Source organism: Onychomys torridus, chromosome 10, assembly GCF_903995425.1.
Source record: "Onychomys torridus chromosome 10, mOncTor1.1, whole genome shotgun sequence".
Classification (NCBI taxonomy): domain Eukaryota; kingdom Metazoa; phylum Chordata; class Mammalia; order Rodentia; family Cricetidae; genus Onychomys; species Onychomys torridus.
In genome coordinates, this window is record NC_050452.1 from 69618060 (window position 1) to 69642212 (window position 24153).

General features: G+C 39.6%; 1 pseudogene; it reads left to right on the forward strand.

Annotated features, from left to right (window-relative positions):
• The first annotated feature begins 21853 nt into the window (after positions 1 to 21853).
• On the forward strand, positions 21854 to 23111 carry LOC118592443 (annotated as a pseudogene).
• The last annotated feature ends 1042 nt before the right edge of the window (positions 23112 to 24153 follow it).

Sequence of the window (24153 nt, forward strand, 5' to 3'; positions counted from 1 at the left end):
TTGTGCATGTTGATGCCTAGGCATGGAAGAGTTCATAGTGTCTCAAGTGGTAGCTTGGTTCTAAGCAATGGTCACTGAAGTGGCTCACCAACTTGCTGGACTGTAAATGGATCTCACGTTCTCACCTTCCTTTCATTCATACAGGAAACACTACTTTTGCCTTAGTTCCATGGCCATGCCTCCAACAGAACACACTTGCAAAGGCTCAGGATGCCATTCCTGCCACCATGACATAGTCATCCCATCATGTTGCCTCTAGCAGAGCTATTGGAATAAACTGTGCCTCCCTGATAGGAACAGAATGGGCAGCTGGAGGCAGCTTCTCCAGTCTCTTAGGCTGGACTTCTTTATTCTATAGTGTTTAAACTCTTAATAGAAATTTATCTTCACTTATTTGAGCTAGATCTGCCCAGAGTAGACCATATATCTGCTGGCCAGCCTTAAAAAATATTGGACATATTTTTCCTGCTTCCTCTTTGTAACTATCTATTTCTAGAGGATGAAGGTTTTATTTATGTTTTAATTCTTCATATTTCTCTTATAAAGACAATCACAAATTCTTCTATAGAACATACCCTGTCAGCCTGCTGCCTCTGAGAATCTTATTTCTTTTCTCCGTGGCCTTTTTGTGTGTGAATTAGTACAATTGATTTAAGTCTTGGGTTGCTTTCTAATGATTTCACTGTACAAAAAAAAAATCGAAGATTGATGGATCCTTGGGCCAAAAGGAGCTACAGAGGTCCAGAGCTTTTCTGTGAGTATAAAGAAATCAACACCAGGCTGCCAAGGTATTTGTCCAGAGTCAAGTGGGAAGTCAGCACCTGATAGGAAATAGAATCCAGAGCTCTCTGATGTCCATGCAATGGTCTCCATTCATAACAAGTGAATATAGGATATAAAAATGGTTTACAATATATAAAGAAAAATTAAAATTTATTAGAGATGCTGAAACAATGCATGCATTTGTTCTTCACATATTTTGATTGCATATTATTTAATTGCCATTTTCAGAAACAAGAGGAAGCAAAATAGATAAAAGAATTTCCTCGTTCATCAAACTTACATTTTAGCATGAGAGACAGACAAGAAATAAAAAAATGTGTATGTCAGGTGTGCTAAGTGCCACAGTGAGAAAATAATCAGATAACTAAGAGAGGTAAGGCCAAGTATAATTTAACTAAGGGAGTTATTAGTGAAAGCCTCTATGCTGCATTACCTTTAAGCAAATGTGGCATTGTCCACTTCACTATCCTGCATGGGGTGGTCTTCTACCTTCTAAGCATTTACCATTCATTTTCAATGACTGTGTCTCTAAGAGTACTTTTGGTACCTACCCTCAGTAAAAATAATCACACAACTCATGATGATGAATTGTGCTTATCATGGTGAGAAACTATATTTCTTGGTTAGCGTTTCTCTCACTCTCACTGATCTTAGTGAGATTCTGGAACTACTGAGAGCCAGGCTGATCCAAGCCTTTCTCAGAGGACAGGATTACAGGACAAAAGGAATTAGTTCTGTGTCTTTGTTCAGAAGCAGACTTGGCAAAATCCAGTCTGGGGTTAGATACAGGACATCAAAATAGTCAAGGTCGCAGTTTCTAGGGATCTTACTCTTCCCCTAGGCTGTGCTTACCAGTCCTAAGGAAGTTGTGTCTGATATATCCCATGTTCTCTTGGTGAACATTTTCTTATTTAGTTCTGTTGACCTTAGCCCCCCACACACACACACATACATCCACATATCCACAAATAGTATGTAAGGAGTTGTGCCCCTCAGTAAACTTACTTGGCATAAGCCATCAGCTTATGAAAGCCCTCATGGTCTTAGTTTTCCCTTTTGTCATCTTTATTTCTCATTCCCAGTCTTCCCTCTCAACATCTCCTGCAGGTTTAAGTCATAGAACAGCCCCTGTCTTTTCAGTATTGTAATATCAGCACCCAGGGAAGCGGCTGCCTCATAGTAATTTTTAGATGTTTGTTTAAAGCATGGCTAAGTGAAAGGATGGGTGGATAGATAGGGCAGAAAGTAGAACCAGAACAGATTATCCTTGGTTGATAATCTAAACACAGTACATTCTATTTCTTTTCTTCCTATCTATGTGTGCTACGCACAATGCTAAAATTGAGTCCACTCCTCTGTTCCATTCTGAATGGAGCTTCATGACTTGCTTAATCAATTGAGGATTGCAGATGTGACAGTTGGGGCATCTAAGGATGTCATTTAGAAGGATCTATAACTCTTGTCACAAGTTGACCTGGGAAAAGATCATTGCTGTGTGAAGAGAGGCCATGTGCAAAAGCGAAATCCAGCTAACTCCAAACTAAGTCAGTGTGTCACATCTCCCTCTCTAGCCATCTGACTGCTACTGCATGAGAAAATTCAGGAAAGAATTGATCAGTGGAGCCCAGCCATCCATGGAATGGGGGAACATGGTACACTATTGCCTTAACCAAATTTGTGGCATTTTGTTATAATGTAATAAATAACTGGAATTGCTAGGGGATAATTATTGAGAAGTATTCATAGCCACTTGATTCTTACAACAACCACAAGAATATAAAGAAAGTAGGTGTAAATGGAATCTACTATAGATAAAGAAAACCCAGTTAGTGAGGTCTAGGTTTAGATTCTGAGCCTAGACTTAAAGAGGAAGCCAAGGTGTTCAAAAAAGAATGAGTTGAAAACATAAGGATTTATACAATCTATGGGTATATTTTTCAACATTTTTCTGAACTTATTTAACTGACTTCAGCTTAAGTTGAGGACATATCATCTAAGTGGTCTCAGCTCAACAGAGTATTTTTTTCTTTACTTATATCTCAGGATTGCATATGGACTATAACTAAGAATAAAATAAAGTAAAATAAAAATGATAAACTCCTGTGTACCTGGAATATCATTAAGTGTGTCTTTTGCTCTATATAGCACCTAGGAAATGTGCTCTAGATGCTTTTCATCTTTCCAGCTGTTTTTGGACTTGATCCAATCATTTAGTAACTACCGAGAAGTCCAACAGAGCAAAAGGTTCAACTCTTCTTTCTCTTAATTAGCCCAGGCAGTTTTGAAGGTCCTAGCCCTGAAATTCATTTCATGTGCAGTATTCCTAATTAGGTCAAATCTGTCGGAAATTTCTAGAACCACAACTTAGCAATCAGTGGAGAGAGGCACTAATGTAACAAAAGGCCAAGATAGATTTCCTTTAGCAGTTCCCTCAAGACAACACTTCAAAGTCTTTTTAAGACACAAAATTATGTTTTATTCGCTTTGTGAAAATAAGTGTCCAGTCTTGATAGATGTATTAGTGAGCAAATGCTTAGACGTATGACTTTATGCAGTAGCCTAAAGAAAAGAGCATTTATGTATTTCCTTATCTTTCTGATTCCTTACATTTTTAAATGAACATTCCATCAACCATCAGTCTTTTTAGTCAAAAGTTCCATGTTGATGAGGATGTACTTAGCAGAGGGGTCACACTTTGTCTATCTCCCCAATGTGGCCTCATTGAATGAATCTGCTCACTATTACATTGGATGTTTTTTATTGGCTTCTCAAGGATGAGTAGCCAAATCTGGCTTGTTGGGACACAGCCTGGACCCTATGTCCAGCAAAATCACAACAGTCATGAAGGGACTAAAAGGCATATTTGGGAGTGTCTGCCCTTCACAACACACTGGCCCCAGATAGAAAGAAAAGACTGGAAGGACCCAACAGCTGCTGGAGTCATTTCCTCACAGGGAAATGTCTCTGTATTTCCAATTCATCCAGCATCAGCTGCTCCTTATCTATACTTGATGAGGCAAAAATGAGTATTTGGACTTTGGTTTAGAGTCTTGAGAAAGTTTGAGCCTAGCACAGGGCCTCTCAAAAGTCAGGTGTGCCTGAAGAAGGCACAGAAACAGGGCCTAAAGCCAGAGCCAGCCCAAATCATGGTCACAGCCATCCAGAACACAGCCCTGCTTCTCCTTGATCTTCAGCCAGACTGAATAGCTGGGACTAACCACACCAAGTGTGGAGAAAAGCCAGGCAGCCAATAGGACCTCCTAGGATAATACAGAAGGGCAAGTCATGACCAAGGGCTATTAAGAGAACTCCTCCTACCCCAACAGCTGTGCTTACCTTTGCTCTTTTAATGAACAGTGAATAACAGTGATGGAATCTTTCAGTGTTGTATTGGACCTTGCTATCACTCCTCTTTGGTTCCTTAAAACACTGACTCTTGAAACCAGTGGAAACTAGCTTAAACTAGATGATGATGGGCCTTTAGAGATCCTGTCTACACATTATTAAAAGGATCCATTACACATGTGATGTAATCTGACCTCCTAGTTTCTTACAGACTTAAGGGGGTACCTATGAAAACAAGTACGCAATTTGGACAATTTTGAGATCTGAAAACTTGGCATATATCTGCTCTGACAAAATAAGTGTTTTATTATTGCATATATAAGCTACTCTTGTTCATGACCTGTTTGAGATTTTTTATAAAAGTTTTGTTTTGTTTTGTTTTGTTTTGTCTTGTTTTGTTTTTGCTGATCCTGTATCTTTATTATCCTAGTGAGCTGAAGAGTTTAGATTTAACTTCATTTTTCAATAATAGATTAATGTGTGTGTGTGTGTGTGTGTGTGTGTGTGTGTGTGTGTGTGTGTACATTTCTGTATAATTCTTTTACATAATGATGGTAACTGTTGCTGGATCTTTTGTATGTATTATAGACCTTCTATGACACAAACCTTAAGAAAATAGCTCATGAAGATGGAATTTTCTAAATTACAATTGCCATGGATGCTAACCAGGTTTACATGTTCATAATTATATTATGATTATTATCTTCATCAAAGACAATTAGACTCTAACACTGGATATCCCAAGCAGTGCTTCATCATGATTAAAAGATATTGAGCATTGACTAATTCAAAATAAAGATGTAATTTGTAAATTGGTTTTACTATCTTATTGGCTGTGTTTTTTTAAGCTTCATGACTATTGTCTATTAACATTCTTTAAAAACTATCTCTTGTTAGTTGTGCGTTTGGAAGCCTTATGACTAATTATTATCTGTTAACATTCTGCCAAAGTATAATTTCTTTCAAAAGGCATGAATAATATTATTGAGAGGTTAGAACATTACCCACAGAACAACCAGAATGTACTTCATGTATACCAGCTTAAAGGCCATTCTCTTTATACATCTTAGAAGTTTAAAATGGGCTTTAAATGGTTTGATGCATAGCTCCTTGACATCTGTCACCACCTGCCCAACATGGCATCAAATCTGATGAACCTGGACAAATCAGACTCTGGTGATGAGAAACAGTAGAGAACAAATCATAAGAGGGTTGATCAGTGACATCCTCAAGAATATTGTTCAGAGACAAGAAGGGAGGTTGTCAGAATTCAGAGAAAGTCATGAAGATGATAGCATTTGCTTATGATCTCAACACTTACATGATAAACTGGGGCAGGAATATCATAAGTTGAAAGCTTCTTAGGTTTTATGACAAGACCCTATTTTTTTTTTAAAGAATAATAGAGTTTTTTTGAGCTATCCATTCTGAAAATTACTGAAAAGTAAGAGGTTACATGGTTCTTATTTGTATTGTTCATAATATTTGTTTCAGACATAAACATATTCTACCTCAAGACTGAAGCATTGAAACAGTGGGGAAGTATGCCTGGTCTGGGGAAGGAAATATTCTGAAGGGACACTTGTATCCCTCACTTTGACTGTTGGACTATTGAAACAATGGATCCCAAGAAACTAGAATTCCCCCAGGAATCACACACTGGTAAGAGAGAAAACTTTTCTCACACAAAGATTGGTAATTTGTCAGATAATCATACAGGAAAGACAATTGTGACAGACTCCCAGAACTTAACACAACTAAAGCCATGGTGGAGGCAACATTCTGACTTTAAATTCCAGCACACAGGCCCCAACACCTGCCAAAATGTAAACAAAGACCTAATCCATCAAAGACTTAGTCTATAGTTCCAGGACAGTCCCCATGCTTGTTAATCTTGTGTCAACTTGACACAAGCTAGAGTTATCTGAAAAGTAGGAATTCCAATTGAGCAAATGTCTTCATAAGACATAGCTCTAAAGAACTTTTGTGATTGGTGGAAGAGCCCAGCCCATTGTGAGTGGTGTCATTCCTGTGATGGGAATGTCTTTCTGTATGCTGTGAATATATTGTAGCTCTGACTGGTTGATAAACAAAATGCTGATTGGCCAGTAGCCAGGCAGGAAGTATAAGCAGGCAAGGAGAATTCTGGGAGGAGGAAGGCTGAGTTAGGAGACACCAGCCTGCCATCCAAAGAGCAGCATGTAAAGGCACACAGGTAAAGCCACAGAAAACAGGGCAACATATTGATTAACAGAAATGGGCTGAGTTTAAGTGTAAGGGCTAGTCAGTAGTAAGCCTGAGCTAATGGCCATAGTTTAAAAATAATATTAGCCTGTGTATGTTTATTTGGGTCTGAGCAGCCACAGGACTGGCAGGTGAGAGAGATTTGTCCTGACTGAAGGCCAGGCAGGACACAGGAAAACTTTGAGCTACATCCCTGGGATGGTGATCCTGGGTTCTATAAGAAAGCAGACTGAGCAAGCCAGTAAGTAGCAAGCCTCCATGGCTTTTGCATCAGCTTTCACCTTAAAGATCCTGCCCTGTGGCATTCCTGTCCTAACTTTCTTCAATATTGAACAGCAATATAGGTGTGTATGCCAAATAAACCCTGTCCTCCTCAAATTATTTTTTGGTCATGATGTTTTGTCACAGCAATAGAAACCCCAATTAAGACAGTCCCTAAATGTACTAACCTTGCTTTTTTGGCTTCTTATCTCTGCTTCTTGCTAACTGAAGTGTGACAACAAGGATGTGGACACTGGGCATAAAAGACAAAAGGCTGTAGGGCTGGGGGCTGCATGATTTGGGCAAGTTCTTCATGCAGCCACCAACCAGAAATAAATACTTTCTTTTTGGCTTTAAGAGTGTCTGTGTGTTGGTTTCTGGAGGGCTTACCTCACAACCAATGGTGAATCAATAATAGATGGGATTGTATTTTGACTGGGAAATATATATATATTATTAGGCACCCCTAAAATGGATTTGGAGCAGATGGGGCAGTCATTCTTTTCTGCTTTTCACTTTAAAACTGAAGTTCCATGTTGGATTGTTGATTATGGAGTCATCATTAATTTCTAGTTATAGAAAGCCTGTTTTATAAAAAAGTAAATTCTTTCATTAAAAAAAAAAAAAAACATGTAGAATATCCATTTCCCAAAGTCCCTACAATGCCAACCTTCCAATTATGGCATTATTTCTCTACTCACAGGATCCATAAGACCTGGACAAGACAAAAGATACAAAAGGTTGGGCAAGGCAGCCCATCCAAGAGCTAGCCAGTGCCCTGTTATTGAGCAAGACAGTATCAAAGGAAGCTGCTGCTAAAAATCCATAGCAGGGTGACAGGTTAAAGAGAACATGTTAAAGTGATGAATTACCTATGATGTGGAGCAAAAATAAAGAACAAGGAGAGCCAGCTGACTACAAGAGGAAGTTGAAGCAAATATGAAATATAAAGTGGGGTCACCATGACAAAGTGAATGACATCATGAAGACAGATAAAGGCAGAGACAATGGTCACTGGATAGCCTTGGTATCTAAAGGTTCCTTAGACTTTTGGATCTCAGTCTAGTTCTTATCTACATATATCTCCATCTCATCCTTTCCTCTTATGGAGGCTGGGATGGATCCCATTTCTTTGGAAGCATGGTGCTAATGTGCTTTGGATTAAACACAACCCTGGGGCCATGCTTTAAGACTGAGAGAAATGCTTTACTATTTGGAGGGAACAAAAGGAAGTCTGATCCTCTGAGTGGTCTGACACAGTGCTTCTCAATGGCTTGGGAGATCAGACTCTGACCCAGCTCACATTTGGAACATATAATAGTGAATGAACAAAATGAATTAGTTAGGATAATTATTCCATGAGATGCTGAGCCATCTTTCTGATTTCTCTGAAGCCTACTCAGTATTTGATTCAGAAACCAGTTGTAGCCTCATTGTAGGCTTCTGTGTGGTTTCTGCTGTGTGCCTCCATCTCACTTACACACAAGTACTCACCACTGTTTATATCCTTATGTGGCCACTTGTAATCAACATGCTTCAGAATTTGATGTTCTCTTTATTATATTCCCCCACAGGCTTGATGATATGATTTTTTTCTGTTGTTTTATTTATGCTCCTTATCTTGATAGATAAGTTCCTGGAATAGGTAAGCTTTTTCTTAATTTTTTGTCCCGAATTAATAGCAGTTTATTTCACCTTGCCAAGAGAGGAATATAGACTTATTACAGATAACCTGAAAAGTATAAAACAAATGAGAGAAGGAACAAATTCAAAACTAGAAACAAACAGTATTAACATTATAACATGCTCTATCTGACTTGTTTTTCTAAAATTATATTTATTCTTAAATTATTTGATATTTTTGTGCAACATTATCTAATGGATATTTCAAAGTATCATGAAATGTTCTCAAGACATGAAATTGCTGTTGACTGGCATATAAGTTGAGAAGATGGATTACTCATCCATTTCCCTGTTGATCATGTACTTGAGAGCACTAGCCATCACTGTCTCCCAGTCTTGGATTCCACAGGATGCAGAGGTAAGGAATACCAAGTGATGCAGTGGGTCAGGAACTAAGAAGGGTCTCTACCACCTGCCTACTTTCAGTGAATCCCAGATGACCAATGACTGTAAGTTTCAGCAAGTTTCTCAGCACCCTGTGATTCAACTCCCTCACTTCTGAAACAATAAGAAAATTATTTCCTCCATAGTTTGTAAGGAATTGAATCAAGTAGCCCGTGAAAATTACTCTGCAAAACTGCCTGACCTGTCAAGTCACAAGTGCCTTGTTGTACTGTCAAAAGAACACTGATCTCTTTCTTAACATAGGCTTTTAGTTAATGGACACCTTTAGTCAAATCATTACTCTTTCTTGTCTACATTAAACTCATTGTTCACAATGGGAACAAAATGAACCTACCTTGACATTAGGTTTAGAGGCAGAAGAGGGTAGGTACAGTGTGATGTGTTGAGGAGTATCTAGTTGTGTTTCTGTTGCTGTGATAAACACCCTATCAAAAAGCAACTTAGGAGAGAAAAGGATTTGTTTAGCTTAAAATCTCAGGTCATCACTCCACCACTTCATGGAAGTCAAGTCAGCCAGGCACAACTATGCACAAGAGACCAAATAAAGTAAATGCATGCACATTTATTGTTCAGTGCACGTTCTCTACCCTTACTCAGTTCAGATCCATTCTCCAGCTGCATCTTCCCACTTGAATAAGATACTAACCTAGCTTCCCCCAAGCCACTGAAGCCCCAGAGACCAGACAGCAGCTTCCTCCCCCTCCTCCTCCCCCTCCCCCTTCCCCTCCCCAACCATAACCCCCACCAGCTACCACTGGAGCTACATGCCCCTCCTTCTCTGATGGGCTAATTTATCTCCTGGCTGGACAACCCAGTTCTCTAGACCCTAGGCCATTGGTACACATTCTGTGCCTTCCCCCACAGCCATGGCAGCCTTAGAGAGTAGGCAGCAGCTTCGTCCCCCACTCCCCCTCATTAACCATCCCCACAAGGCACCAGCTACAGGAACCACAGGCCCCACCTGCACAAATAGGACAAATAATCACCCAGAGCTCCACCTGTACAGATTGAAGGAAGAAATGGGTAGAAGGCAATGAAAGAACACATTCAACAACAATAAGAGCAATATGGCACTGTCAGAACTTAGTGATCCTACAACAGCAAGACCTGAACATCCCAATGCAGATGATCCAGAAGAAAATGACATTAAAAATAATTTTATGAAGTGATTTATATTTCCCTTAAAGAGAAAAAATTTCCTTAAAGAAATGGAGGAAAAGATAGACAAAAAATTGAAAGAAATCAATAAATTCCTTAAAGAAAGCCAAGAAAAAAAAAAAAAAACAATCAAACAGGTGAAGGAAACAGTTCAAGACCTGAAAATTGAAATAGAGGCAATAAAGAAAACACAAACTGAAGGAATTCAGGAAAAAGAAAATCTGAGCAAACAAACAGGAAACTACAGAGGCAAGCATAACCAACAGAATACAAGAGATGAAAGAGAGAACCTCAGGTGTTTAGGATACCATCAAGGAAATAGATTCATCAGTCAAAGAAAATGTTAAATCCAGCAAATTTTTTAACACAAAATATCCAGGAAATCTGGGACACCATGAAAAGACCAAACCTAAAAATAATAGAGATAGAAGAAGGAGAATTCCAGCTCAAAGATACAGAAAATATAAACAAAATCATAGCAGAAAACTTTTTTAACCTAAAAAAAGACATGCCTATGAAGGCACAAGAGGCTTATAGAACAGCAAATAGACTGGACCAAAAAAAAAAAAAAACCTCCCCTTGCCACATAACAATTAAAACACTAAACACAGAGAATAAAGAAATATTAAAAGCTGTAAAGGAAAAAGTTCAGGGTTGGGGATTTAGCTCAGTGGTAGAGTGCTTACCTAGCAAACGCAAGGCCCTGAGTTCGATCCTCAGCTCAAAAAAAAAGGAAAAAAATCTATTAAAATAGATCTCTAAAATATGTAAAGAACTCAAGAAACTAGACAACAAAACACCAAATAATCCAATTAAAAAAAATAGGGTACAGATATAAACAAACAATTCTCAACAGAAGAATCTCAAATGGCTGACATTTAAGGAAGTATTTAACATTCTTAGCTATCAGGGAAACATAAGTCAAAACAACTCTGAGATACCATCTTATACCTGTCAGAATGACTAAGATAAAAAATATGCTCACCTATGTCACATGAACATTTACCCAACTATGTTCATAGCAGCACTGTTCATAATATCCAGAACCTGGAAACAACCTAAATGCCCCTCAACCAAAGAATGGATAAAGAAAATGTACATTCACACAATGGAGTTAAAAACAATGTCATCATGAAATTTGTAGGCAAGTGGATGGCACTATAAAAAAAAATCATTCTGAGTGAGGTAACCCAGACACAGAAAGACAAATATGGTATATATTCACTCATAAGTGAATATTAGATGCAAAGCCAAGGATAAGCAGGCTTCAATCCACAACCCCAGAGAAGCTAGGTAAAGAGGAGGACCCTAAGAGGGATATGCATAGATTGCCCCAGGAAGGAGAAAGGGTTAAGATCTCCTGGGTAAACTGGGATTAGGGAATAGAGGGGAGAGACAGGGAGGGAGCAATGAAAGAGATATCTTTACAGAGTGAGTAATTATGGGATTAAGGAGAAATCTGGTGCTAGGGAAATCACCCAGAACCCACAAGGATGTCCCCAGCTAAGACTTATAGCAAAGGTGGAGAAGGTACTCGAACTAGCCTTCTCCTGTAATCAGATTGGTGACTATCCTAATTGTTACCATAGAACCTACATCCAGTGACCGATGGAAACAAATACAGAGACTCACAGGCAAGCACTTGACCAAGCTTCTGGAGTTCAGTTGAAGACAGGAGGGATTATAGGAGCAAGGGGGTCAAGATCATAATGGGCAAAACCATGGAGACAGCTCACAGACTCTGGACTAACAGCTGGGGAGTCTACAGGGGACTACACTAGACCCTCTGAATGAGGGTGATAGCTGTGTGCCTTGATTTGTTTGTTAGATCCCTGGCAATAGACTCATCTCAGGTACATGAACTGGCTTTTTAGAACCCATTCCCTATGGGGCAATGTCTTACTTGATACAGGCTTGGACCTGCCCTACTTCATATACCAGCCTGTGTTGAATTAGTCAAGGGAGTGTTTTTTTGTTTGTTTGTTTGTTTTTGTTTTTGTTTTGTGTGCGTGTGTGTGTGTGTGTGTGTGTGTGTGTGTGTGTGTGTGTGTGTGAAGAGTGGATGGAGTGGGATGGGGGGGAAGGAGGGGAAACAGTGGTTGGTAGGTAAAATGAAAAAAATTTTAAAAAATAATAACCAAAAAAAAGTAAAGCTATATCACTAGAAAATTTCACTTTCTAATGAATCAAAATCATATTTATTCAATTTTGTATCAGTTTCAGGTACCTTACAGTTAACATCTATCAAAGTACCCTGTGCATCACTGATGATTCTGGCCCTTCAGTAGACTTTATCTATGATCTATTCATGTTCTACTAGTTGAAGTTTTCAAATGTGAACAGGTGCCTTGAGTGGTTCTTGTCCATCTTCTGAGGATAACATTATCATCCGGGCTTTGATACAGAATATTAATTAATGAGAATTTGACATTTACAAAGGTATTGGACAAACTAAGAAGTCAATGTCCATGGAATTCACCACTGGCTGCAGAACCAGCTCTTCTAGGAACTGATCTCTACCAGCCTGGTGGGAAACCAGGACACTTTTATAATCTGGACACGAAGTTTTAGCTATCTTATTTAGCTGTAGCAGTGTGACTGGAACTTCCCTGCTCTCCAGGAAGCCAATGTATATAGTGAGGCTTCAGCAATGTGAGTCTACTGAAAATAAATGCCTTATCTGTTTAAAAAGAAAGAAAAAGACATTAACCTAACACCTAACTGAGACAATCTCCCAGATATGACCACAACCTAACCTGATCTAGACAACTCCTGAGACTCTCTTCCTACACTGACAGATGATAAATAAAGGGTTAAGTACAAGTGCCAATACCTGCAAGCTGTAAATATGATCTCATTTATCAAAAGGAGTTTTGCCAAAGTAATAAGGTAAGAATCTTATAGTGATATCATCCTGGCTTTAAAATGGAGCCTATATTCCATAGCAGACAGCCTTGTAAGTACATTAGGCAAAAGGCTGTTTGACAAGACACAGAGAAGATGGTTGTGAAGACAGAGACAGAGGCAGAGGCAATGCAGCTACAAGATGAGGTATGCATGGAACCACCAAAAGTGGGACAAAGCAAAGAATGACCTCCTGGAGCTTTTGTAGGGAGCTCATCCCTATTATCAGCTTCATTTCTGAACTCTATAAGAAATTACATCTTTTATGCTTTGTGTTTTACGGTAATTTGTAAAGAGGACCCAGAGAGATGATTCTATGCATAGAAAATAGCCCCTTAGGGACCATATTACGTTCTGCATCTCTAGTTGGGTCTTGATGTAGGCAGGGATGGAGAGTTTGGCATTGGATATGCCCGAGTGGATAAATCTGTCTAATGATAACTATCAGTGTCACGAGGCCTATTTGGTGATGACTCTTTCTGACAGTCTTCCATTTCAGCTCTATAGGTGTTAAAAGGAATCTTTTGTTCTGTGTCTGTCATTGTGGTGATATTTTATTTGTGAAGAAATGTGGTGATATTTAAATATTTTATTTGTGTGTTAATAAATAAAGTTTTCCTGGAGATCAAAGGACGTAGCCAGCCATAAACAAAAAACAGGCAGTGGTAGCACATGCTCTTAATCTGATCATGGTAAGCAGAGTCTCTGTGTGTTCAAGGATACACTAGGGAAGATCCAAGCATGGTGACACATGCCTTTAATCCTAGTACCAACCATAGAGACCTGGAGGTCTGTACAGACACGCAGTGACAAGGAAGTGAGGTAGCTGGGCTAAGAGCCAATGAGAAGGCACAACAGCAAGGCAATAAAGGCACAAGTTAAAAAGGAAGAGGCTCTCTCTTTTTTTTTAAATTAAATACATTTATATATTAAAATTTTTTTCCATTTTACATACCAACCCCAGTTCCCCCTCCCTCCCCTTCTCCCACCTCCTCACCTCCCTCCTGCTCTACCCACATCCACTCTTCAGAGTGGGTAAGGCCTCCCATGGTAGTCAACAAAGTCTGGCATACCAAGTTGAAGGAGAGCCTAGCCCTCTCCATTGTATCAAGGAGGCTCTTTCTTGAGAAGCTATGGTGGCATGGTGAGAGCTAAGGCTAGCTGGTGGCTAATCCTGTTTCTCTAATCTCTATGGCTTTCACCACTGCATTTGGCTCTGTGTTTCTTATTTAATAAGACTGTTTATAAATTTGTCTACATGTCATTGCCCTTCTTGTCTTTCTTTCCGTTGTGTATATTGCAAAAGAGAAGCCCCAGTAGTTACAATAAACTTGCGTTGCTTTCATCTTTAAACCCATCTCACCTATCTGCTCTTGGGGTAAGAATGAACTTTTTGTGTGAGGGAACAGATATATTTAACTACATGCACACCTGCCCTCATTCACTCCACTTTATGTTCTCGCATCATGCTCTTGGGTGATTTCTGAAGGTTCCTGCCTTGATACAGGTTCCTATGATCTCAGCACTGAATGCAGTGCACTTGCCTGGGGCATACTATTTGAAAGCATTTTATCTGTGTCTCTAAATGCTTACCCAACTATGTTCTTAATCCATCTCTTGTCTGGGCCTCACTTAACACCATCTTCCTCTTTCTTCACCTACAAGTGGAAGTGCTCTCCAAACCTCATGGCAGTGTGCCACTAAACCCTGTGTGGTTAGTAACATAACAGTTTTGGTGTGAACTCTCATTCTGTAAGATAACTAATAAAATCACAGAAGCAGAGTGATATTTCATTGCATCTTTATTCACTGCAGTTTTTGTGCTTACTCTCCAATGCAACTGCAGTTTTCCATATGCAGAACTTGTCTTTCCTGAGTCATCCATGCCTGCAGTTCTTCATTATTTAAAAGAATACTGGCTTTGCTACTACTTGTGAAGTAAGCACATTGATTCTGTGTTCCTAATTCATATCTGTTCAACTGGACTATAATAACCTGGGAAAGTATAGGCGGTAAATATTAGTAGGAGACTGAACCCTGAGCTCTATGTCTTAGCTGTTTCCTTAAAACACAAACATGTACTCATGCATGCCCATATGCACATGTACATACATACTCATGAATATAAACACATATAAATGCACACACATATGCATATACACATGTGCATGCACACACACCTACACATGAATGTATATATACACATACACATTCATACATGCTCACAATACAAACACCTACACATATCACACACTCATTTATTAAAGGAAATAGATGCATCTTTTACTTAAAGTCTTGTGTTATGTGATGACACAAGTCTAATTGTGAATATCCACTTTTATGAAGTTTACTTTTAAGACCCAAGATAAATGTTTCCTGTATATCTGGCTCTTTGCCCTTGAAGATGCATCTGCTCCTAAGTACCTTGAAGTGTGCAGGGAAAGCCAACTTTAACACAGATGCTACTTCAGAGCCCAGGCAGGACTGGAATAGAGATATAGATAAGGTAAAAGAAAAGACACAAGACAAGACACAGGGTTGTCCTATCTCTCCTTTCAGGTGGCATGTATGCAACAACTTTTATAAGATAAGAATGCCTTTTCACTAATGACAGGAAACTATGTTTTTCTAACTCATGGTATTGGAAGTATGCTAGACATGCATGAAGAAATGGCATATTTAAGTGTTCAGCTGTTCATTTGTGGTGTTTAAATTCTCAGCCTACACTATGAAGACCTATATTTGCTAGCATTTCATCAGATCACAGAGGAATAATTGAGTTAGCCTAGAAAGTAGTAGAATGTCTCATGTTGCTGAACCTGCCTTCAGGGTTTAGCTCAGAGGGTTTCTGCATTTGGGAAAGGCCAGTGCTAAGTATCCGAAGCTAACTCTTACTATATGTAAAAGAGAGAAAACTAGTTTGCAGCACATCCCAGAAACAAAACAAGTTCATTATGAGTGTCTTAAGCAAACTTCAGTGTAACTGGATTCGGTGGTCTGAATAGACCACCTCTGATGGAGACACCAGGAAAGGCAATGGGAAACATGTCTGGGGTTCTTAGTAATTGAAATACTGGAAATGATGCTAACTTCCAAAGTTGTGGTTTTTCTCCGCTACAAATAAAGGAATAAATTAAACTTTCTCTATAGAAAAAGGAAGCAGGAAGCACAGGAGATCATCACAGAGAGGGTAATGTGTGCATGAATGGAAGAAGTGTCTGCAAAGTCATATACCAGTTCCCACAAACTACAGAAAAACATCATGGCACTGACTCCAACAAGGCTGGGTCTAAAGATGCACAGCTTCATAGTCAGATAATTAGCTACCACTCCAGGATCAACATAAGAAAAGGAGCACCATTCTTAAGGTTGGAGCTGGCCCAGAACAGAGCAGCAAGGACACTAGAAAGAAAAAAATGGGTGACTGTACATTTTTGTCACATCATATTTCATAGAAACATAACAGTTGAATCCATAGAGAGAGCATATTCTCTTCCATGAACTCTCCTATCTTTACGAAATCCTAAACCAAGAACTTCCTTTGACTTCCCAAAAAAAAGAAGCCATGCCATCTAGGAATTCAGTGAAAATCCTGGTGACAAGCTAGCATTATCTAGAAAGAATATACTTACTGAATGACAGAAGTTAGGGAAATAGGATGAGAATATAGCAAATGCATAATTCAAAGGCCAGAACTCAGATCATTTGATGTGCCATCTGACATAATCAGAAGAATGTTGAGAGAGAGCGGATGCAAGTTCCCAACTACACATGAATAATTTAAGAGGCATAGATGATAGTGTGCTACAGCCATAGAGTTGGTAAGCGGCCTTGCCAGGATTCAAATTCGGGACACTTTTACTTTAAAACTCCCGTTCTTGGCACTCAGTTTCTGGTTTGAATACCAATACACAGAGTTGTCCTGATACCATGCAGATGAAATTGTTAGCCAGTACCTTCATTTCTTCCTACTGCCTGCTGCCAACTATCATGAATGAGACAGACGTTTATTCTCTCACGGTGTGGGGATCAGAAGCCCCAAGTGGTTCACAGGAGTGGGCTCCTTCCGAAGGCTCCAGATACTAATCTATAGCCATGCCTTTGCTAGCTTCTGTAAGCCATTTCTGCTGCCTAACACACAGCCCCTTCTCTTCCCTCCTCATTAACGGTCATTCCAGCCTCTGCCTCTGTTTTCACACCTCTTCACTTGCAGAGTCTCCTTCTGCCTTCTTATAAGGACCTTCATGATTCCTTTGAGCTCACCTGGATTAGCCTCTCTTGAGATTTTTAATCACCATTCTGAAGGCCCTCTTACCATGTGGCATAAGGTGCAGTTTCTTGGGATAGGGACATGTGCATCTTTGGAGGGCCATTAAAAGCCAACCAATCAGTCTTTATAGAATGACAATGGCAGGTACTTTTTAGACATTTTGATTTTGCTTAACACAGGCAGAGTTTAAAGTCTTATAACAGCGGTGAGATGCCATGGTTCCTTCCTGGCTCAGTGTTGTAGAATATTAGTTAAAGATGTGTTACATTTTTTAATGATGCAAAGATGTGTTGCATCCTTTTACATTGCATTTGTTTAACTTTGTGATTACTTTGCCTGTCTAAAACACCTGATTGGTCTAATAAAGAGCTAAATGGCCAGTAACAAGGCAGGAGAAAGGATAGGTGGGGCTGGCAGGCAGAGAGAAGAAATAGGAGGAGAAATCTGGGGAGAGAGGATTAAGGAGCAAAAAAAGAAGGGGTCAGACACTCAGCCACACAGCCAGACATAGAATAAGAAGAAAATAAAAAATATACAGAAATATAGAAAGGTTAAAAGGCCCAGAGGCAAAGGTAGATGGGATAATTTAAGGTAGGAAAAGCTGGATAGAAATAAGCCAAGCTAAGGCCAGGCATTCATAACAAAGAGTAAACCTTCATGTGATTTATTTAGGAGTTGGGTGGCAGACCTCCACAAAGAGCAAAGAAATAAAAGTAAAAAGAGAAAGGGAGGAAAAACCAACAACAACAGCTCAGTGCCCATTTGTATTAGACAGAGCTTGTAGTTCAGTGGTGACACAACAAAATGCTGAAATAGATAACGAGGTAGTCAATGTAAATAATAGCAAACAGTGGTCTCTGAATGCCAGTAACTTACAGATGGTCACACACTCTGCCTCGGTGGTGCTGGTCCTGCAGAATCTGTATGTTTGGAGAAAAGACTTGATCAAAGATATAGTAACTTCAACCCTGGTCGACGGGAAGATCTTTTTTTCAAAGTTCTATATATAACACCCACCACTCTGAAAAACTAAAGTAACCAATGGAGTTATTCTGTTCAAGAATGTTTTTCTTCTCCTACCCTCCAGTGTACATCTCCTGTCAGCTCTAAATACCTCAGCTGTCCTGCGTCGCTGTTTCATTATCTGCAAAATGGGAAATGATAACTCTTCCTGCGAAGAATACCAGGAGGATTGAAATCCATCTTAGTTTCTTTTTCAGTTGCTATAGTAAAATACCCTGACCTCTCAAATAATAAAAATATGGAAGAATGGGTTCCTTTCAGCCTGTAGTTCCAGGTTACTAGCCATCACAGCTGCAAAGTCACAGAGGCAATTGCTGTGGTCACATCAGTTCCACATCCAAGAATCAGAAAGCAACAAAAGTCTGCGCCTATTCAGTTTTCCACTTATAAAGTCCAAGATCCCAGTCAGAGTTTGTGCCATGCACAGTGGGCATATCTTCCCACCTCAGTTAATGTAGTCAAGATAATCCCCTGTAAGTCTTCTCAGAGGCCCATCTTCCAGGTGATGCTAGACTGTCAAGCTGACAAACACCATTTACTTGACACGAAGAGTTTGCCTTCAAACCCTGTGAGTGGCTGAAAACACTGTTGCTCAAATTGAGTTCAATGCTGTATCTCTCTTGCTCCACAGACTGTTTGCATAAGCCCATGGATATTTCTGGTGGCTTTCTTTTTTGCTCCCCGGAAGAAGAAATAATAAATATTTATCTAATTAGGTCACAAAAATAATATAATTTGTAAAATATCCTTGTGGTCTATATATTACCATCTTAAAAACATAGTTTAAAGATTTATTTTATTTTTAATTATGTATTCATGTTAGGGGTGAAGGTATGTGCACTGGAGTGTACATATAAGACATGTCAAATTCTGTGGTATGGAGATACAAGTGTTTGTGTGCTGCCTGATATGAATGCTGGGAACTGAATTCCAGTCCTTCACAAGAGCATTAAAAATCTGCTTTCAGTCACAGAGCTATCACTGTAGTCCCAACACCCTATAATATATGATACACAAATGTCTCATTCTCAAAATCTGCTGTGTTGCGGTGTTAATGAGTGAAAACACTGTGGGAAAACCACTCTGCAAGGACACTTGTTGATGTTCTCAGGTCTTCTCTGCCTCCATAATAGCTTTATTCTTGTCTCCTCCTGTGTTCAGTCCTTCCTGTGACATGCACCCCTGGCTCCTCCCCTGCCTCTCTCAGCTACCTTCTTGCCCTCCACAGCTATATCATAGGTCTCAGTGCATAGGTACTCCTGCCTTTTTGTGACTAAGTAGCCTACATTGTGATGAGCAAAGTTCACATCACAACTCTTTATTCCTGGAGTCTTGGGGATTTCTTTCTAAATAAGACACTTACAACCACATAGACAGTGTTCCTGGGAATGAGTGGAACATTTCTACTACTGTCCATGGTCTTTTTTTTTTTTTTTTTTTTTTTTTTTTTTTTTTGAGCATGGCCAGGAAATGGACAAGAGTACTCCAGCATTCCTAGTCAGCCATGGGAATCAGGCACAGTGTGGCCTGATAAAGTGTTCAAGAAATTGGGAGCTGATAGCTGGACACTAGGCAGAGCAAGGGCATAGACTCAAGGAGCAATAGCCTCTACCTAAAGAGTTTTTTAAAAAGCTAAAAATGGAACCAGTTGAATCTGGATTGAAACTTCTGCTTTAAGCACATGCTAGAGAAGTCAAATTATTCCATTCCCACCCTATAAAGCTGATCTCTGAAAAATGAAAAGTGCAATAATTTATACTTTTTATAATTCCTTGAAATATTAAACAATGTAATAAAACTATAGTAGGGAATAATTCATTTATCTAATATCAATTATCATCACCATCATTATTAAACCAGTATGAAAATGACAGGACAGGTCTATACATTGATGTACCTACTAATTATTTACTGAATCTAGATTGATATAAAAACAAAATTCTAAACACTAAAAACCATTCACTTGAATTTTTCCAATTTACATTTCTTCCACCACACTATGACAGCCATTATTGAAAATTATTCTTAAAATGTCAGGGACACATTTTAATATACATGAACAGAGTGACTTTAGCATTCCACAGAAAATAAACTAATTGAAAGGAAGGAAGGAACATGAAAAGAAATACTTCCTTCAAACACAACATGAAAAGAGAACCATTCTTCAAATATTTATGTGGTTCTGGCCCCAGAGCTTTCCACATTTTCATCTCAATTTGGTAGCCTCAGGAAGACAGGGGAGGGCACCTTCTGCTCTGCTGAGGGATGGAGAGCAGTGTAGATGTCATCTTACAGGTTTTCTGTGCTCCTTTCTCCAAATGTTCGATCATGAGTGGATGGGAAGTAAAGTGTTTATGAGCTTAGAAAGATTAAAAATTACACTTGGAGAAGTGAATGAGAGACTTGTGTGCCATGATAATCCCGGCATATTATTTCAAATGCCACACAATGCTTGTGTCCAGGTGATATAGCAGAAGCTGTTGTTAGATTCAAGAGTCATGAGGGTTCCCTGGAGCTCACCACAGGAACAGGGGCTCAGTCTCTGCCCCCCACCCCCAAGCTGACATCATTGGAGTGACTAGCTCCATGTGTTTGTATTCTCATGTGACATTCCTAGCAGACAGGGATGAGAGACCCAGGTAGCGAGAGCTGGCTATTCCTTGAGTTAGTCAGGAGCATAAAGGGCAGATTCTAGTGACATAGATGTAACTATGAGGTCACAGGCAGGTAGACTCTGGGATTCAGAGCTGATATGTATTTTACTTTCTATTCTGAATTCTCCTGAAGGGCCTCCAAATGGTTGGAAGAAGACTTGGCTGAAGGATTGTGTATCTTTGACACAGAAGATGGAAAAAGGCCATAACAGGGCCCCAAAGAGATAGCAAACTGCAGAGTAAATTAATGAAGTCAGATAAGTGGATAAAATGTGGAAATTTTCCCCGATATTATCCAGGATAACATACCTCAAATAGCAAAGCTTGAGATTCAGGAAGAAGTAAAGAAAAGCTGAACAAATTCAAGGGACTCAGACACTGAAGACAATTGCCATCCATCATGTACCTTAAATCCTAATAGCATCTCGAAGAGAGAGGGGATCAATGTTCTATCCAAAGGAGATATATTTTAAAGAAACTCAGATCCTGCTCAAGGCATTGGCCACCTGTCCTATCCTTTGGTTGAAGTGGTCGTAAAGCTTACAGTGCTCCCATGATATTTTCATTTTATTTTTCTGAATTGTATTTTATATATAATAAACTGTGCAAATCCTAATAGTAAAATTCAGGAATCTTTAGCAAATTAATTTGCACAAATTTTCCTACCATGTTGCAAGTTATTTCCATCAATCTAGGTTACACCCCCATAATCTTTCCCAAAACAAACACAGCTCTGACTTCTGTTAGTTCTTATAAACATACACATGCTTCATTTCTTCTTTTGGAAAGGCTTCTTTAGCTCAATATATTGACTACTATCATATTAATATTTCTATAAAAAATATATGTGGGATTCTTCCGGCTTTGTCGTGGAAGGAGGACTGTGCCTCATCTTCCTGAAGGTTGAAAACAAAAAGAAGATGCACCTGGACTCTCCCCGGAGCTCTCTGCGTTTTTAAAGCGTCGGGTGGAGTTGGGGTTCGTAAGCCGCGTTGCTTATTGAAAGTAGAAGCCACTTCTGCCTCTGTGAAAAACTTGTATCTTCCATAAGGCACCTGTGGTGATTCTTTAAGCTACAAAAGAATTGCCTAAACTTGTGTGACATCAGCCCTGTCAAGTGTCCATGATGCTGGGCCCTGAAGGAGGTGAAGGCTATGTAGTCAAATTCTGTGGCCTACCCTGGTCCTGCTTAATTGAGGACATACAAAACTTCCTCTCCAACTGCACAATTCATGATGGGGGTCACAGGTGTTCATTTCATTTATACTAGAGAAGGCAGGTGGAGTGGTGAAGCTTTTGTTGAAATTGAGTCAGAAGATGATGTAAAATTGGCTCTGAAAAAGACAGGGAAAGCATGAGACACTGATATATTGAGGTGTTCAAGTCACACAAAACCAAAATGGATTGATTGGGTGTTGAAGCACAGTGGTCCAAACAGCATCAACAGTGTCAATAAAGGCTTTGTGAGGCTCTGGGGACTCCCATTTGGATGCACAAAGGAAGAAATTGTTCAGTTCTTCTCAGGGTTAGAAATTGTGCCAAACAAGATCACATTACCTGTGGACCTGGATGGCAAGATTGCCGGGGAGGCCTTCGTTCAGTTTGCCTCACAAGAGTTAGCTGAGAAAGCTCTGGGGAAGCACAAGGACAGAATAGGACACAGGTATATCGAAGTGTTCAAGAGCAGCCAGGAGGAAGTTACATCATACTCAGATCCACATCTGAAGTTCATGTCTGTGCAGAGGCCTGGGCCCTATGTATGACCGGCCTGGCACAGCCTGAAGGTACACTGGCATTGTGAAACAGGAAGGCTTGGATAGGATGAGGTCTGGTTCCTATAGTGCAGGCTATGGGGGCTATGAAGAATACAAGTGGCCTCAGGGATGGCTATGGCTTCACCACTGACCTATTTGGGAGAGACCTCAGCTACTGTCTCTCAGGAATGTATGACCACAGATATACAGAGACAGTGAGTTCACAGTGTAGAGCACCAAAGGCCACTGCATCCACATGAGAGGGCTGCCCTACAAAGCAACGGAGAACGACATTTACAACCTCTTCTCTCCATTCAACCACATGAGAGTTCATATCGAGATTGGTCCTGATGGAAGAATGACAGGAGAAGCTGATGTTGAGTTTGCTATCCATAAGGAAGCAGTGGTAGCTATGTTGAAGGACAGGGCCAAGATGCAGCGTAGATATATAGAACTCTTCCTGAATTCAACAACAGGGGCTAGCAATGGGGCTTATATCAGCCAGGTGATGCAGGGCATGGGAGTGTCAGCTGCCCAGGCGACTTACAGTGAGTGGCCTGGATAGCCAGTCAGTAAGGGGCTGTAATGGGGCCCAGCGGCCACAACAGCATGGATGGATATGACTAGTATTGTAGGAGCATTTGAGTTATTTTGATCAAAATTTTCACAGGCAGCCAATAAGCAGTCAAGAGCAGTTTATAACTCTAGAGGAAGCTGGGGGACCCACATTGTACCGTGAGTTTGTGAAATCTGGATTAAAAAAATTACTTCTTCGGTGTTTCTCATGCAAACTTTTCTTCTAGCATTGAGTAAACTAAAACTATTTTCTTCTGCTTTTCTCAATTAAAATTTTTGGTAGTATACTTAAGGAGTGATGTATGTAGTTTAAAGTATGTTGAGTGGAATTAAAGACACCACAGTGAACATGTACATGTACACTGGGGACAGACACGTACTTTTCTGGAGAACTCGAAGGTGCTAGATCCCTGATGCAAAGAGAAGCATTTCTTATGTTCATTCTAGTTTATATTTGCATTTAAATCTTTAAATCTTTAGGTTAAGTTTAAGCTTTTTAAAAGTTAGTTTTGAGAATTGAGACACAGTATTAATACTATAGGAATTGGTGAGGCCTTGACTTAAAGCTTTCTTTGTACTGTCATTTCCTTTTGGGTGTATTTTACTAAGTGAAACTTGTTAAATTTTTTGTTAACTAAATTTTTTTCTTAAAATAAAGACTTTTTCACAATGAAAACAAAAAAAATACACGTGGTATGTAGTAAGAATCTTAAATAATCTTATTAATAAAAACAAACCAAAGCCAGTTAGTGGGGTAAATGCAGGAAGATCAGAGAAGCAGAACAAGTCACAACCAACTAACTCACTTGCCAATTCCTCAGCTGATCCTATTTCCTCAGACTGGAAGCCTCTGAGTCCTCATCCAAATGCATCTCAGCTGAACAGCTGCAAAAAGCCTAACAACTTAACCAGGCTCTAGTTCCTGGTCCTCAGGCCTTATATACCTTTCTGCTTTCTGCCATCACTTCCTGGGATTAAAGGCATGAGTCATCATGCCTGGCTGTTTCCAGTGTGGCTTTGAACTCACAGAGATCAGGATGGATCTCTGCATACATAATGTGGAATTAAAGGTGTGTGTGCCACCATTTTCTGG